The sequence below is a fragment of the Mustela putorius genome, unplaced genomic scaffold (assembly GCF_011764305.1).
Source record: "Mustela putorius furo isolate JIRA1106 unplaced genomic scaffold, ASM1176430v1.1 tig00003853_pilon_pilon_pilon, whole genome shotgun sequence".
In the NCBI taxonomy this organism is placed as follows: domain Eukaryota; kingdom Metazoa; phylum Chordata; class Mammalia; order Carnivora; family Mustelidae; genus Mustela; species Mustela putorius.
In genome coordinates this window covers 76,496,520-76,513,691 of record NW_025422005.1, presented here as the reverse complement: position 1 = coordinate 76,513,691, position 17,172 = coordinate 76,496,520, and positions in this window count along the sequence as shown.

The window sequence follows — 17,172 nt, the reverse complement described above, 5'->3', positions numbered from 1 at the left end:
GTAAATGAAAATCTTTAAAAAAGAATAAATACATCTTTTAAAAAAATTTATACTTCTGCCAGCAATGCTGAAGAGTGCATATTATCTCACAAATAATACATGACCAGTTTCACATTGTTGCCAATAGGATAGGTTTTTAACAAAGGCATTTTTCTTGGTAGGTCTGAAGTTGAATCTTTTTATGTGTTTAAGGGCTACTTATATGCTTTATCTAGAATGTGTGTATTTCAGATGTCCAGTTTCTTTGTCAGTTTTTCTACTGAAATTTTTTGAATAGTTTTTTAGGTGAACTCTTTATATATTAAGGAGATGAGGCACACATTCTAAAGTGGTCCCTGTTGAGTGACGCCCTTGTATAATTCCTTCTCCATAAATGAGGACAGGACCTATGGTGGCTTGCTTCTAACAAAGAGAATAGGTCATAGAGTAAAGAGATTTTGCATATCTAATAGAAGTCCCTACCCACTTAATTTTAAATTTGTAAATACTCAAGTAGCATTTAGTAGCATAAGTTCTTGAATGTAACTTGGTACATTATTTCTTTGAGCTTTTTTTGGGGGGGACTGTTTCTTAGAACTCAGGAATTTTGACTGATCATCTTTGTATCCCCATAATTTAGACCACTGTTTGGGATACAGTAGACCCTCAATGAAGGCTAATTGAAGGAATGAATAATGGCATTCATATAATGCAGAATGTAATTTATGGAATGCTTTTGCTTAATGTTAACCTTCCTCAGCCAGCAGCTGAATTTCGGTTTAGGGAATTATGATTTTGGGGCTCAAGCTCTGTCCCTACAGTATAGATATATACTCAGTGCATATCTTCACTGATACTTATGCAGATATGGTTGTAATCGTGACCAGGAGAACCAAAGAGAAATGGAGTGGATTGTCATGTCTTTATATTCCCACCCTGCAGTTGAGAGAAAGCAAAATAAACTTGCAATCAGTAATCATTTGCATTTATTAGGGGTGATAGGAATCACTTACTGCTCAAACCTCTAGTTTCCATGGGAAGGGATTTCCCTCGCATTACCACTTATTAGAAAGGAACCCACAGAGTTACTATGAGTTATTTATCTAGTGAGTTTGGGAAAAGAACTGGACATACAAAGCCTAGCCATTTTCTCATACTGTGTGTCTGTATATGTGTGTGTGTTCAACTGCGTCTAGGAAGCACACATTCTAATCTGATTTTCTTCAAAAAATTTTTAAAAATTAAATTCAATTAGATAAACATATACTGTATTATTAGTGTCAGAGGTTGAATTTAGTGATTTAGCAGTTGCTTACAACATTATAATGAGTGCCCTCCTTAATGCTCATCACCCAGTTACCTCATCCCGCCCCCACCTCCGCACCAGCAATCCTCGCTTTGTTCCTATGGTTAAGAATCTCTTCTGGTTTGTCTTCCTGTTTTCCTCTTGTTTCATTTTTTCCCCTATGTTCATCTGTTTCATTCTTAAATTCCATCTATGAGTGAAATCATATGGTATTTGTCTTTCTCTGACTGATTTTGTTTAGCGTAGTACCCTCTAGTTCCAGTCCCGTTGTTGCAAACAGCAAGATTTCATTCTTTTTGATGGATGAGTAGTATTCCAGTGTGTGTGTGTGTGTGTATGCGTGTGTGTACCACATCTTTTTTTTAATCTGTTCATCTGTCAATGGAGACCTGGGCTCTTTCCATAGTTTGGTTATTGTGGACATTGCTGCTAAAAACAATAGGGTGCATGTGTCTCTTTGAATCACTATTTTGTATCCTTTGGATAAATACCTAGTAGTGCAATTGTTGTGTAGCTCTATTTGTAACTTTTTGAGGAACCTCCATACTGTTTTCCAAAGTGGCTGCACCAGTTTGCATTCCCAACAGTGCAAGAAGGTTCCCCTTTCTCTGTATCCTCACCAACACCTGTTGTTTCCTGACTTGTTAATTTTAGGCATTCTGACCAGTATGAGGTGGTATCTCATTGTCTAATCTGATTTTCTATGTAAATTTTCTAAAGTAGAAATTGGATGAACAGGTGGTAGTGTTTACATGATGTGGTCTTAGAGAATGCATCCCTTCAACGCTTGATGTTCCTAATGGCCATGTGGGCCTGATTTCTGCACTGCACGGGACTGAGGGAATGAATTTACTTCTGTCCACTGCTGACACACACTTAAGCCACGTCTTTCAACCTGGTCTGGCCTTTGCTGGTGATCCTGCCGATGTTCTGATCTCTGTCTCTTGTTTAGCTCTCAACTGGTTTGGAACTTGGGCTGAGTAAAGGGTTCTACTTAATGGGCTTCCTTAAGCCTTATCAGCGTTTAATCTGAATTCCTTTATTTATTTATTTTTTTTAGATTTTATTTATTTACTTGAGAGAGAGAAAGAGAGAGCATGAGCAGGGAAGAAGGGCAGAGGGAGAGGGAGAAGCAGACTCCCTGCTGAGCAGGGAGCCCCACGTGAGCTGGATCCCAGGACCTTGAGATCACGACCTGAGCCGAAGGCAGATGCTTAACCACCTGAGCCACCCAGGCACCCCTAATCTAAATTACTTTAATTGTCGTCTTCCCTTGATCACCTCCCTAAACTCTGTCTTTTGAAATTACCTAATTTAACCAATTTTGTTTTAACATATTGTGTGTTGGCTCCGTGTTAAGTATTTAAAATTGAGATAATGGACTAATTTTACAAATGGTGGGGGGTGCTTAATGTAGCTGTATGTCTCATCTCTATATGCTCGTTGATGGCAGTGCACATTATGTATGGAGGTTCATTCGGTAGTTTCAGAGAATGAGCAGAGCCTGTGAAATTCATTAAATATTGCCACAATAAGAAAAAAGGACAAACCACAAGAGAAAAACAATCTGTACATGAGACTTCACTGCAAACTAGACTGTTTCAGTGTTTATAAATATTCGTCTGTGGAGAGAAGTACATGTATTATAATAATTATGCATTAGTGCCTCATTAGTAGGGGGTTACATCCATGCTGTTTCTTTTTCCTCTAGTGTATTTCTGATAAGTTAGCATTTTTAAAGTCTTATTTAAAATGTAATAAAAACAGAGGAGAGAGAGTGCGTGTATATTCAAGACTAGATCATTTGTAATTCCTTCAGCTGTGAGAAGAAACATGTTCCATGGGCTTCTGAGCCTACAGAGACAATGTAAAATATTGCCTTCCTCATTCAAGACCAGAACCTGATGACTTGAAAGGAGACAAGGAGGTCACATCAGCACAGAACTCTTATGGTTATTGATGTTTTATTTTTGGTGCCATTATATACACTTAAATTCTAGGTCCCTAAAAGAGATCCTCTCCTGATCAGCATTCCCAGGATTGTTTATTATGTGCTTTGTAGGTACCTTCTAATTGCGAAATCCATGAATACTTTCCATCTTTGAAAATTTGACCTTCCTGTCAAATTTCATCTATTAACCAATTTCTCCTTTTTTGGGGTTCCTTGACCCTTGGCTCTACATATGGCGCGTTACTTGTTCTCCTCCAGCCTCTCTAACTGCTGTTTCTCTTTCTTTTTTATGCTTTCCTCTTTATTTTCTTTGTCTATCCCTCACATATTCCCCCAGATTCCATTTTTTCCTCTCACTGCTCTTCTCACACTTCATACTCTCCCTAGATGATCGTCTCCGTTCTCATGGTTTCTGTTATCACCGTCAAATGCTCATGATCCCGATGTCTATGTTTTGGCTCTGTTCAAATCTCTGAGTATCAGGTGGCCATTTCCCTCTGCGTACTGGCTCCCTCTCTCTAGCTATCTCAGAGGTACTCAGAACTGACCCGAAGACCAGCTGGATGGCATTCATCTCATAATCTTGCTCTCACTTCTTTATTCTGTCTTAGATGTAGCTCAGAAAGCTACATTATTCTACATTTCTATACTGACATCACTGTCAAAAGAAGATGCTTGGAAATTACCCTTGACAGCTTTTATTATGTCCTCCTCTTCCATTTAGGCACCAACCTCTGCCAAATCTACCTCTCAGCATGCTCTCCAATCTATCCCCTTCTTTGGGTCTGTCTTACCACTTCTCTAGTGGGAGGTCTGGTGATAAACCACTTGGGCTGTTGCAATGGACTCTTCACAGGCCCCCTAGTGCATAGTCTGGTCCTGATCAAAGCCATGCTCACTCTGCTTCAGAATGCATTGCCAGCCAGGCGCTGCCGTTCTTAGAACTCATCAGTGGCTTCATATGGTATGAAGGGCAAGGAGCAAGCTCTTAATGTAGGGTACAAGGCCTATGATTTGGAAGAAAGAGGAGTGGGAAACTTTTTGAGGCATGACGTTAAAATATAGAAATGTAAGAAGTAACCAAAAAATCCATCTTTCTCCAAGTCCACTCCCCAAGAGTAACCACTGTTAGAATATAATCAAAGGGTAAAATTCTTACATGCAAGTTGCAGAAAATGCTGGCTGACTTAAGCAAGAAAGGAATATATTTAAAAAGATATGTGGTAAACAAGATGGGATTGAGAGGGAGACAAACCATAAGTGACTCTTAATCTCACAAAACAAACTGAGGGTTGCTGGGGGGAGGGGGGTTGGGAGAAGGGGGGTGGGGTTATGGGACATTGTGGTAGCTTTCTGAATCTTCAGAAGGAAGGACCAGATTGGGGATGATGCAGCCAGGAGGTAACAGAGTGCAACATGGAAATACAGAGTCCATCGCTGCAGTGGCCCCAGCACCATGACCATTACTTCTCAGCAGCTCCATCCTTCTTTCACGCCATCGCTGCCATGGACACACCCGTTCCTGGTCCCTGCAAGTCTGGGCTGGGTGCTTTGGTTAATTTAATATCCTAGATGTAATGTGAGGGCTTGGAAAGCAACCGTCTGGGATTTTCAGGGACAAAGTTGCGAAGAGATTATGAGTAGGGACTCTGGAACCCAATTTCTTGGGTTTGTCTATTTATTTTAGCAGTTGTGACTGTGAGCAGGTTACTTGACCTCTATGTGTCTCTTTACTTTCTATAAAGTAGGGATAATAGTTGTAATTACTCCATGGGATTGTAGTGAAAATGAAATAAGTTATTTTAAGCATATTGTTCAGGAACATTCCCGATTGAAATCTTACCATTTACATCGACGTGGATGGAAATAGAGGGTATTATGCTGAGCAAAGTTAGTCAATCAGAGAAAGAAAATTATCATATGGTTTCATTGCTATGAGGAATATGAGAAAAAGTGCATAAGATCACAGGGGAATGGAAGGGAAAACAATGGGAAGAAATCAGAGAAGGAGACAAACCATGAGAGACTCTTAACTACAAGAAACAATCTGAGGGTTGCTTGAGGGGAGGTGGTTGCGAGGATGGGGTAATTGGGTAATGGATATCGAGGAGGGCATGTGATGTAATGAGCAGTGGTTGTTGTATGCAACTGATGAGTTACTGAACTCTACGCCTGAAACTAATGATATTCTATCTGTTGGCTAATTGAATTTAAATAAAAAAGTTTCTGGGTGCCTGGGTGGCTCAGTTGGTTGGGAGACTGCCTTTGGCTCAGGTCATGATCCTGGAGTCCTGGGATCGAGCCTGCTTGGGCTCCCTGCTCTGCAGGGAGTCTGCTTCTCCCTCTCACCCTCCCCCTTCTCATGCTTTCTCTCTCTCTCTCTCTTGCTCATTCTCTCTCTCTCAAATAAATAAAATCTTTAAAGAAATTTAAAAATTTCTGATGATAATAAATATATAAAATGTTAGCTATTATTATTATCATTTCAGATTATATAGTGAAACTTGATTCTTTCCATTAAGACTTACATGGAAGAGGAGGATTACGGAAATTTAGAAAAGGAATTCATGAAATGGGCAGCCAGAAAAAATGACAAGTATACATTATCATAGTTGCCCTTCCAGACTTTTTACCCCTCCATTTGCAAATAAGACATTTGTGCTTGGGCTTGTGTGTGTGTGTGTGTTTGTGTGTGTGTGTCAGTTAGAATACTCAACTCAAACCTAGCTCAAACAGCTTCAGAAACGGAGGGTAGGCTTTTGTAATCAAACCACAGAGAGGGAAGACAGGGATGCAGCTAAGGTCATAAGGAGAACTGGAAGCATAGCGTCCAGTGCCATTAATGCTCTTTCCATCTCTTACCTCTGTTTCTCTCTTATATCCAGTTCTTCTACAAGACTGGAAAGTACCTTTCTGGCAACATCAGGCTTCATATCTTCCTACTTCTCCATCATAAGGAAGTGGAAATGTCCTCCCTCTGATGCCTAGGGAAAGAATTCTGGGAACCAGTGTGGGCTGGCTTCAGTCCATCACTGTGGCTGGCTGGGTTATCACCAGGGAACATGGAAGCTCCTCCTAAGACCACATGTCTCAAAATGGGAAAAACATTTTTTCAGACAAAGTAGCGAAGGGGTATTTGGAAGGCAGTTTTATGTATTTTTAAATTAACCCCCATAGCAAGCTAAGAATTCCTTTATGTTAAAAAAATCTGTTCTTAAATTAGAAATAAAAAGCACATGTACCGAAGTGTTAGGTGCTGATTTTTAAAACCTTGCAGATCAGCAGCATGTTGACTTGGGCTGCTAGGTTAACATGTACAGTTTCTTGGAATAGACGTCTATCATCTTTCAATTGTTGAGTATCCTGGGTTGCAAGGGAGCTTTAAAAAAACTGTTACTATTTGCAACCATTTATCTGTGTGAATCAGTTCTCTGCCACCAAAACAGAATACAACAAAACAAACAAAACAAAACAAAATGCAGGGATATTGCTAAGACTGTGGCTGTTATCTGCCACTCCTGATTTCTCATTTTGTGTTCAAGCCAACTAGTGGGTCTTTTGTTGACTGACTTCATATTAAGTAAATATTTTACATCTTAATTTATAAAATTAATGTATACTAGAAATACTGCATTCAGATTATGTTCTTGTAGGATTTCATTTGAAAGGATTCGACTGCTAAAATTTGAAAACCAATATATTAGAGCAGGGGTTAGCAAAGTTTCTGTAAAGGGCCATATAGTAAATATTTTAGATTTTGCAGGCCATACGGTCTCTGTTGCAACAACTCAGCTCTGCCATGGTAGTGTGAAAGCAGCAGTAGACAATATATAAATGAACTATGATGACTGTTCCAATAACACTTTATTTACAAAAACTGGAGGCCAACTGGATTTGGCCAGTGGGCTGGGCTATAGTTTGCCATCCCCTCTGTTTAGAAATTTGACATAAACAGAGAGATTGGACTCTAAAGACTAGTTACATAGTTACCTTTAATGAAGCAGGAGTGGGGGTGGGGTGGGGAATATTGTTCCCTGTAATCTGTATTAACAGTTACTTTTAAAAGGGGTCTTCTTAAAAAAGTTCTGATTTTAGTTAAAATTATCTTGCTGACAGCTTAATTGAAATTGTTTGGTCACATTGTTTTTGAGATCCACCAACTTTATTTTTTATTTTTATTTTTTTAAAGATTTTATTTATTCATTCAACAGACAGAGATCACAAGTAGGCAGAGAGGCAGGCAGAGATAGAAAGAGGGGAAAGCAGGCTCCCCGCTGGGCAGAGAGCCCAATGCGGGGCTTGATCCCAGGACTCTGGGATCATGACCCAAGCCGAAGGCAGAGGCTTGAACCCACGGAGCCACCCAGGGGCCCAAGATCACCAACTTTAAATTAGCCCCAATATGCAGCATTTTTTATGTTCTTTGGTATAAAATAATCTGTAAGAGTTTGTATGCCCTATGTTTGATGATAATTATCTATTATGGTGGAGATTTACTCATTAACTAATCTTTAATTCTAATCTCATTTGCAAGAGTAAGTGACAAGTTCAAACTAGGCATACTAATCCAGTCTTCCAAATTGATGCTGCTTTTTCTTTTGCTCACAATAGCTTATATCATCTGAAAAAGGGCCCGAATAAATGTATCATTTGTCACTAGCTAAAACCTGTCATCATTAACTTGATTAATCAAATGCTGCTCTTAAAGATGGATTGAAACATAAAACAGCCAGCCTGGTTCCACATAATGAAGAGATTAATTTGACACACAAGACAACCAATTTGGTTTTACTCAATGATCATGCTTTATTTAGGAAGCCATCAATTAGTATATTTTTACTTGATGCACTGTTTTGTCTTTCTAACAAGAAATGGTGATTTCCTCAAAAGTTAATCTGCTTCCCTTAAACACAAAAGGATATTCATCTTAGCACTCTTAAATTCCAAAATGTGAAACTCTATCTTATGAGTAAAGAGAAAAATAATGATGGATTAAAAAGCTTACAATGGAAATCTGTTGATATTGCTGTTTTTACATTCTGTAACATGATTAGGGTTATGGTGGTAGAAGTCACAGCAAGAGATACTTAGAAACCCCTATTCTTACTTCTTTTGGATGGAGATTGAAATGGACTGTATACACGTACTGAGATGTCAATTGTGCATTAACTCGCGAGGAAGTTAATTAGATTTTACTGCTTTTTTTGTGTATGTGGTGGCTGGGAGAGGTTTTTGGCAAGGTAAGAAGAGTGTCAAGTCACAGTATCAGTTTTCTTTATGTGATTGATGCAGCAATAGAGAGAGCTGTATTCATGAGGTTTATATGGCATATGGATTTTTTAATCATCCTCTGTTGAGTAGCATTTCTTATTATGTGGGAAGAAAGAGCAGCAAATATTTCATTAACTAACTTAGGGCAGATGATGCTTTCTGGACGTGGAGTTTACTGTGAATGAGCAATTGGATTTGATGTTTAAAGACTTCTGACTTGAATTAGATTTCAAATGCTAGACTTGAGGAATTTTTAAAAAGGGAGTGATGCTATTTCATTAATAGTTGATGGAAATTTACCACTTGAAAGGCTGATGTGTTTTAGAACCTATTACAAGTTATTAGATGGCATGCTATTTATGGACTTGACAGATTGTTGAAATCTGTTTTGTTTTAAAGTGTCTTGTTTTTGTGGGGAGGGGCCTTGGCAGAATGGTTCATATATGATATATTTCTTGTCTATGTGTTTCTGCTCAAGTGTGTCAGCCTCCTGGTGCTTGTGGAAGTTTTACAGATTCCAGGGGACTTTCAACATGCACGAGGAGGCTGTAGGTGGTGGCCCAAGCTAGACTTCTCTGGTTCTGTAACTCATCGTGTAGGCTTTCTCCCTGCTGATAAAGCAGGATAACAATCAGAAAATGGCGATTCAACATTCCTTAAGCCCCCAGTACCGTGGGCCACACCGGTGTTTGAGGATCTTAGTGCATCTTCTGTCTCCAGGATGATTGCATGGAGGCTGCTTGGAGTTGGGTCCAATGATATCAAGACTTCCCTTGTTGTTGTTTGAAGGAGATCGTTTAAAGAACAAACATTTCAAAATTGTGGAATGGGTTTCAGAGACCTTTTTCCCAAGAGGACGACCGTGGACTGAGAGCCAGGGTTACTGTGTTCCTAGGCCTCTTGCCACCACTAAGTAGTCGTGTCACCTTGGGCAAGTTTCCCCGCTCTTTGAGAGGTTAGAAAAGTATAGATTTATTGCTCAGATAGAAAGTGGGCAACATGAGAGGACAACATGAGAAGAATACATTAATATTTTAATAGTGTTCAGAGGCATAAGCGTGAACAGTTGTAGAAAATATGTACTTGAGGGAAAAATAAGTTTATCATTGAGAATGGATTCCCACAAAGCTAAAAGAATCTGTTAAGGATTGATGGCTTGACCTTAAACCCATCCATGTATTTTTCATTCCTAAAAGCGAAAACATCTCTTCCATCCCCCTTCCTGCTGCCTTTCCTCCTGATTACAAAAGGAAGATTTTTCTTTTGTAGAAAATTTGGAAAATACGATTACAAGGAAGAAGTGAAAAAAATTTTACTACCCAGAAGTCAAGCCCTTAAGATTTTCATATAACTTTACTGCTTCTTTCCTCTGTATGTGTATGTGAATGTGTGTATGCACATAATGGCAATCCTGCTGAATGTAGTTTTTCCAGTGTATTTTAATTTAATAATATCCTGAGAACATTTTCTCACCTTGAGTATTCTTCTAAAATATAATTTTAAATAAATGCATAGTATTCCAGAATATGCTACTTGTTTAAAAGAGTCTCTTTCCCATTACGAAATGTTCTTTGGCAACAAATTTGGAAAATATAGAAAGAAAGGAGAAAAATAAAATCAATGATAATTCAATTATTCAAAGAAATCAGTCTTCTGGTCTGTTTTTCTATGTATTTTCACTATATTTATGATTTGTCTTCTGTCTTTTAACATTATGACATAGGTATTTTCCTTTATATGGAAATTTATCTTAAATATGTTTAACATTAAAATGTAAAGTTACGTTTGGTATTGTACAGACTTCATAATTAAACACTTCCGTGTGATTATGTATTTAACATATGCAATTATGTTTTACCATTCATGCACTTAACATATTTATTGAGAGCTTATTATGTACTAGATGCTTGTTGTACCCTTATGAACGGAGCAGATGGTACAGATTATGAATGGTAGTAGATATACTTTCATAATCTTTTTTTAAAGATTTTATTTATTTATTTGATAGTGAGAAAGAGAGAGGGAGTGCACATACAAGTAGGGGGAGCAGCAGGCAGAGGGAGAAGCAGACCTCCTGCTGAGCAGGGAGCCTGAAGTGGGGCTCATGGGGCTCTATCGCAGGATCCTGGGATCATGACCTGAGCTGAAGGCAGACACTTAACGACTGAGCCACCCAGGTGCCGCTCTTTCATAATCTTTTTGTTTCCATTACCAATATGTCTTTACACACAAACTAGTAGTTTGATCCTGTTGCAATCCTGTCATTTCACAGATTTACCACTGGTGCACTTTGGGTTGTTGTCAGTTCTTTCCTGCAAGAATTGTGATGAATATCCTTATACCCAATTATTTTTTTTGCATTCTTAATTATTTCCCTGTGACAGTTTTCTGGAGTTTAATGTCTTGATTAAAAAGCATACATATTTTTAAGACTTTTGCTATCGACTTTCAAGATGCTACCCAGAAAGTTTGTATCAATTTTCTCTTGTAACTACAATGATTGAGGGCCATTTTTCCTAGGCAAAAATTATTATTGCTTTAATTTTCATGTCTTGCTTTTATCCCAGAAAGTCTCCCTGCCTCCATCACTCCTGGGTAATTGGATTTAACAATTTTGATGCGTCATCTAAATGAAAATTATTTATTCTTGTGAATAACAATGTAAGGATCAACTCTTTTCCCTCCTAAATACCTAACCAAGGGTCACTGCATGGTTTACTGAACAACTAATCCTTTCCACACTGATTTGAACAGCCGTCTGTGTATATGGTTGGATGTATTTGTTGGGGTTTCAGTAGTACTTATGTGTTTACAGTACAGTTATTGCTCAGTTTTGTGTCTTGTAGCACAAATTCCTTCCTTTTTAATGTGTTTCAGTCTTTGACTTCTTGATTCTTTCAGATGCATTCTTCCTCTTTATTCAGGTATGTTCTCTAGTTTAGTTTAGTTTTTTAAATGGAAGTGGCCATGTTTGCAGCTATTCCTGGGGCAGGGAAAATAAGGTCAAATAGTAGAGAAGGAGCCTAACTCTGCAATCTCCAGCCTTTTCTCATTGGCTTTATAGTCTCCAGAAATATTTTCTTGTTTTGATTTGCAGGTGGCACATCTCTGCTTCTGGTACTGCGGTGAATTAAAAAACACATTTATTCTGTAATTGTTGGATTTTGGGGAGGGAGCAGAGGTAAACATGTCATTTATCAGCGTCAGAAATAAGAATTTCAGCATTTTTTTTTTTTTTTTAAGGAATGTGAGCATAACATAAAAGTTGTTAAAGGGAGTAAACATACAGAAGTCAATGTCAGGTTGCTCAGCAGCTCAGGCCTGTCAAAGAAATATGCACAAGTATGTTCCCAGCATTTGGATCATTGAAGCTTTGCCACAAGCTGTAAACATGTAATTGTTACTGCCATACTCGAGGAAGACAAGAAAGAGAATTCGGACATTTGGGGCATGTTTGTTCTTTTAGCAGCAGTAACTTAGCCAGAATGTTTCTGGATGACGTCTGTAGCAGATGCCTCGGGCACCTTGTGTCATGTCTCCTCAGCCCACCTCTGTTTATGGCTCAGCTGCAGTGGACAGTTCCATTCAAGGAACCATTCACCTTGTGCTGATGATACTGCGTTCCATGTGTGTCTTATGCTCTCTGCCCATCGGCTTTCTCTGTTGCCAAGGCACAGGACCCTGTTTGGTCCCTGTGCAAGTCCCAGGGTGTAGGGATGTGAATGCCCCTAAGCTCAACTCTCAACCAATGGAGGACAGAACACAGTGGATAAATGCTCCAGCCTCCTGTCTTTCAGGTAGAGAGTTTGGGGTGGGGTGGTCATTGTGTATGTTTCTCAAATGGCCCTGACTTGATCAGTTCCTCATTGCCCGTGGTAGGGAGGTGGGTAATGCAGACTTATTTTGGGGTTTCCTTCTTTCTTTTTTTACTGTCCTGGTTCCCTCCCTCATGTTCCTTACAGTCGCCTTCCCAGAAATCACTTGTGCACATGGGCTTGTCTCAGATTGCTTTTGATGGAACCCAAACCAAGACTCTGCCATTAAGTGTCTACTCTAGAATTTTAATGAATTTAGAGGTTGAGATGAACTTTGAGGTTGAAATGTTTCACTGCTGGCCTTGCCTGCATGGAGGATGTAGAAAAAGAATAGGGAACACCACTGGGGTTCTCATGTTTTATTCACCTTCAGAAACATTATCCCATATGAGAGCATAATGGCTCAGAAATTCCAGTTTTCCTACATCTCAGGACCACAACAGTGTAGATAATGAGAGCAGGGATGGAGGAAGTAACTGCTAGGTATCGTGTGCTTTCTGTAGGGCGCTTTGTGTTCGTTACATTTAGTCCACTGAATAAACCTTAAAGATGGGATTAGAAGCCTCACTTTACATAAGTCTGAGGATAAAACAATTAAATGACTTGTCTAAGGCCACAATATCCTGTGAATGGCAGAGTTAGCTACTAGGAATTCTACTTCAAAACCCAAGCTTTAGGAGCACCTGGGTGACTCAGTTGGTTGAGCATCTGTCTTCAACTCAGGTCATGACCTTGGGTCCTGGGACAGAGCCCCACAACAGGCTTCCTGCATAGCTCCCTCTGCCCCTCCCCCAACTCACATTCTCTTAAATAAAATCTTAAAAAAAAAAACAACCCATGCTTTATAACTTCACTAGTATTAATTTTAAATGGATAATGTATATAATTCATTTATTCACATGTTCAATATTTTAAAAACGTTATGTTAATTATAAATATTGTTGAAATTCTTACTCAAAGTAGTATGTGTGCATGGTACAGAATTTGAAGATCTGAGAAGGTATGCAGCGAAAAGCATGTCTCCCTCCCGCCTCTGCTCTAGGCCTGTATAGGAGGCATCTACTATTACTGGTTTCTTGTATATTCTTCCAAGGTTAGGTTCTATGTATATGTATTATTTTATTTTTAATTTTTACATACATCGTCCACATGACCCTTTTCTTATCTTTGCCATTTTCCCTTAAAATATCTTAGAGATCCTTTCATTTGATTCACAAAAAGTTGACTCATAATTTTTAACTGCTGCAGAGTGTTCTATCCTATGGATAGAATCTATATTATCTGCTAAATTTTACCATATAAAAAGTTAATACTTTTTGATATCTGTTGAAACAATTATTTAAAAATTCTTCTTGGAGCATCTGGGTGACTCAGTCAGTTAAGCATCTGACTCTAGAGCTTGGCTCAGGTCAGGATCTCAGAGTAATGAGATCAAGTGCCGTGTTGGGCTCTGCACTGGGCATGGAGCCTGCTTAGGATTCTTCCTCTCCTTCTGACCCTCCGCCCTTCATGCACTTGCTCTCTCTAAAAAAATAAAATAAAATTCTGAAACAAATTAGTGGCAAAAATTATCTATAACTTATAAAACATAAGAAATGTTCTCTAAAAACTAACAAATGATGCTTTTATCTGTTAATTCATAGCAAATTTTGAAATAAGGAGAACTTAAATTCCTTTCAATTAGATATCTCTTTGTGTCAGTCTCTCTCTCCCTTACCCTTGGTAATCAGCTTTTAAAATGATGATATATTCTCAGAAGTCAGGGATTGAGTTTGGAACTTGTGGTCAGTGTCCCTTTAATTCCATTTCTGTTAGGTGAGAGGTATTTTCAGAAACAGGTATAAATTTCAGAAGTGGGGTTTTAAAAATTCACATTGACAAGGTAGATATATTGGTTATAACTTTTCAGGTAGCATAAAAAAATCAAAATGCATACATAAGGTAACTCTGGTTATTCACACTTAAGAGTCATAGAGCCCTCTGAAAATTTGTGTTCAGAGCAAACCGACTTCTATGACTTAAGGAAGATTCCAGAGCTTCCTAATAAAACCAATTAAACCGATTAGTTAATTAAGATTAATTCATAATTTTTGTTTAAAGATTTTATTTGTTTATTTGACAGACAGAGATTACAAGTAGACAGAGAGGCAGGCAGAGAGAGAGACAGGGAAGCAGGCTCCCTGCTGAGCAGAGAGCCCGATGCGGGACTCTATCCCAGGACCCTGGGATCATGACCTGAGCTGAAGGCAGCGGCTTAACCCACTGAGCCACCCAGGCGCCCTAATTCATAATTTTTATATTATCTTTTATTCTCTCATGTCTTGGAATGATGCTGGAATAGCTGCACTCAAGCTCACTTTTTAAAAAGCTGTCCATTAATGGAAAACATTTTCCACAGACACATATGTATTTTTCTTTTCTTTCTTTTTTTTTTTTTTTTTTAAGATTTTATTTATTTATTTGACAGAGAGAGATCACAAGTAGGCAGAGAGGCAGGCAGAGAGAGAGAAGGGAGGAAGCAGGCTCCTGATAAGCAGAGAGCCCGATGCAGGGCTCGATCCCTGGACTCTGGGAGTCTGAGCCGAAGGCCGAGGCTTTAACCCACTGAGCCACCCAGGTGCCCCACATATGTATTTTTCTTAAGTGAACTTTTAATTTGGGGACAATTGTAGGTTCTCATAAAGTTAGGGGAAAGAATACAGGATCCCATGTACCTTGACCTGGTTCTCCTCAATAGTAACATCTTGCAAAACTATCACAATCAGGATGTTGACGTTAATACAGTCAAGATAGCAACCATTCCCACAGCCATACCCCTCCTTACTGTTGCCCTTTTCTAACCATATCTACTTCCCTCCCACTGCTGCCCTTTCTTTAACTCCTGGCAATCACTCAGCTGTTTTCCACTTCTATAATTTTATCATTTCAGGAATGTTCTATAAATGTAATCATATTGCATCTACATACATTTTTTATGGGCTTCTTCAGGAACCACAGCTAAATTCATAGATAATATTCCTAAATTGACATGACACATTTCCTGTGTCACATTGGTTTGATTTTTTTTTTTAAGAAATCAAATCATCCCTTAAATGTTCAACATTTTCATTTATAGAAACTCGTTCAAACCTACTGAATCAGGTTGGGTTCCCTGGAAACTGACTCAGAGGGGGAGGTTTGTGTATAGAAGGTCTCAGGAGACACCCCCATAAAGAAGTGTGGGAGGTGGGCTTGGGCAGGAGGGGAGACTGCTCCCCAGTATGATTGCAGCTGAGGCCTCAATAAACTTTACTGGGAGCTCTGAAACCAGATGGTCCTTCACGGTTGTCCCAAATTGAGAGAAGGGGACTAGACCTATATATTTCTTCATATATATTTTTAGAATCAGCTTATAGATTTCTATAATGATCCTGCTGGGATTTTGATTTGATATTGTTTTGAATCTGTAAATCTATTTGGTAGGAACTGACACTTTAAGAATATTGAATCTCTAAATAAAATTAAAAAAAAAAGGGGGGGGGTGCCTGACCTGCCTTTGGCTCAGGTCATAATCCCAGGGTCCTGGGATGGAGCCCCACATAGGGCTCTCTGCTCTGCGGGGAGCCTGCTTTCTCCTCTCTCTCTGCCTGCCTCTCCACCTACTTGTAACCTCTGTCTGTCAAGTAAATAAATAAAATCTTAAAAAAAAAAAAGACTATTGGATCTCCTAATCATTAAATTTATGTATCTGTATTTAGCTATGTCTTTCTTTCTTTCATCAGTATTTTGTAGTTTGCAACATCTGTACATATACTGTAAATGGTACTCTTTTAAAAATTCAGTTTTCAGTTGGTCGTTGCTGGTGTATATTATCCTGTGATCTTGCTAAACTGACCCATTAGTACTACTAGCTTTCTTGAAGATTCTTTAAATTTTCTCCTTAGATTAACATTGAGGTCATTTGCAGAGAGAGAGGAGAGAGAGAGAGAGAAGTTTTATTTCTTCCTTTCTAATTAGTTTGGCTTTTATTTCTTTCTTTTGCTTTCTCTCACTGGCTATCTTCTACATTTCAGTGTTAACTAGAAGTGGTGAGGGCAGACACATCTCTGCCGTGTTTCTGATTTGGAGAGGAAACGATTTAATCTTATCTTTTTCTTTTTCTTTTTTTTGAGGGTGTGTGTGTGTGGTGTGTGTGTATGGTGTGTGTTGTGTGTGCGCAAAAGCTGTATTGTTTCTGCTTGGTCCAGGCTTGGGGGGCTCCAGGGTGGTCAAAAACTGCCTAGCCGCTACAGGGAGAGCCTCAGCCAGAGGCCCTGACACCAGGGGTGGGGTGCCAGAGGGGCCCCGCAAAGCCTGCAGGGATCTGGAGGCTCCTAACCGTGCTGGAGGTGGGCGTTTGGAAGAGACGTCCGCCGGCCCAGCCTGAGGCTGCCAGCCCGCCTGCTGAGTCAGGTGGTCGCCATCTCCTGGATCAGCTTCACCTGCGGACCCAGGCGCGGCTCTGCAGGAAGCCGAGCGGGCGCCTGCGCGGGCGGAAGCCAGACATAAAGGGCGGGATTGAGGGTCGGCCCCGGGCCTCTGGCGGCGGGCATGGCTTCCCGGGCTTCACGCCCCTGGACTTGAGACGGCTTCTGCTTCTGCTTCTGCTCGTCCGGGCCGCGGCCGGCTGCCGCGCGGGTTCTGCGTCTGGGAGAGAAGTCGTCTGGCTTCGCCTCGGCCTGCGGATGCTCATCCTGGCAGTGGAAAGAGAAGCCCGAGAGAGGTGGGTGCGGGAGCCCCGGAGAGCGCGTTGACCCGGCGGTGGACGGCTGGGTGGCCTCCCCCCGGGGGGAGTCATTCTGACCAGTCCGGGACTGGTTGAGCCACTATCA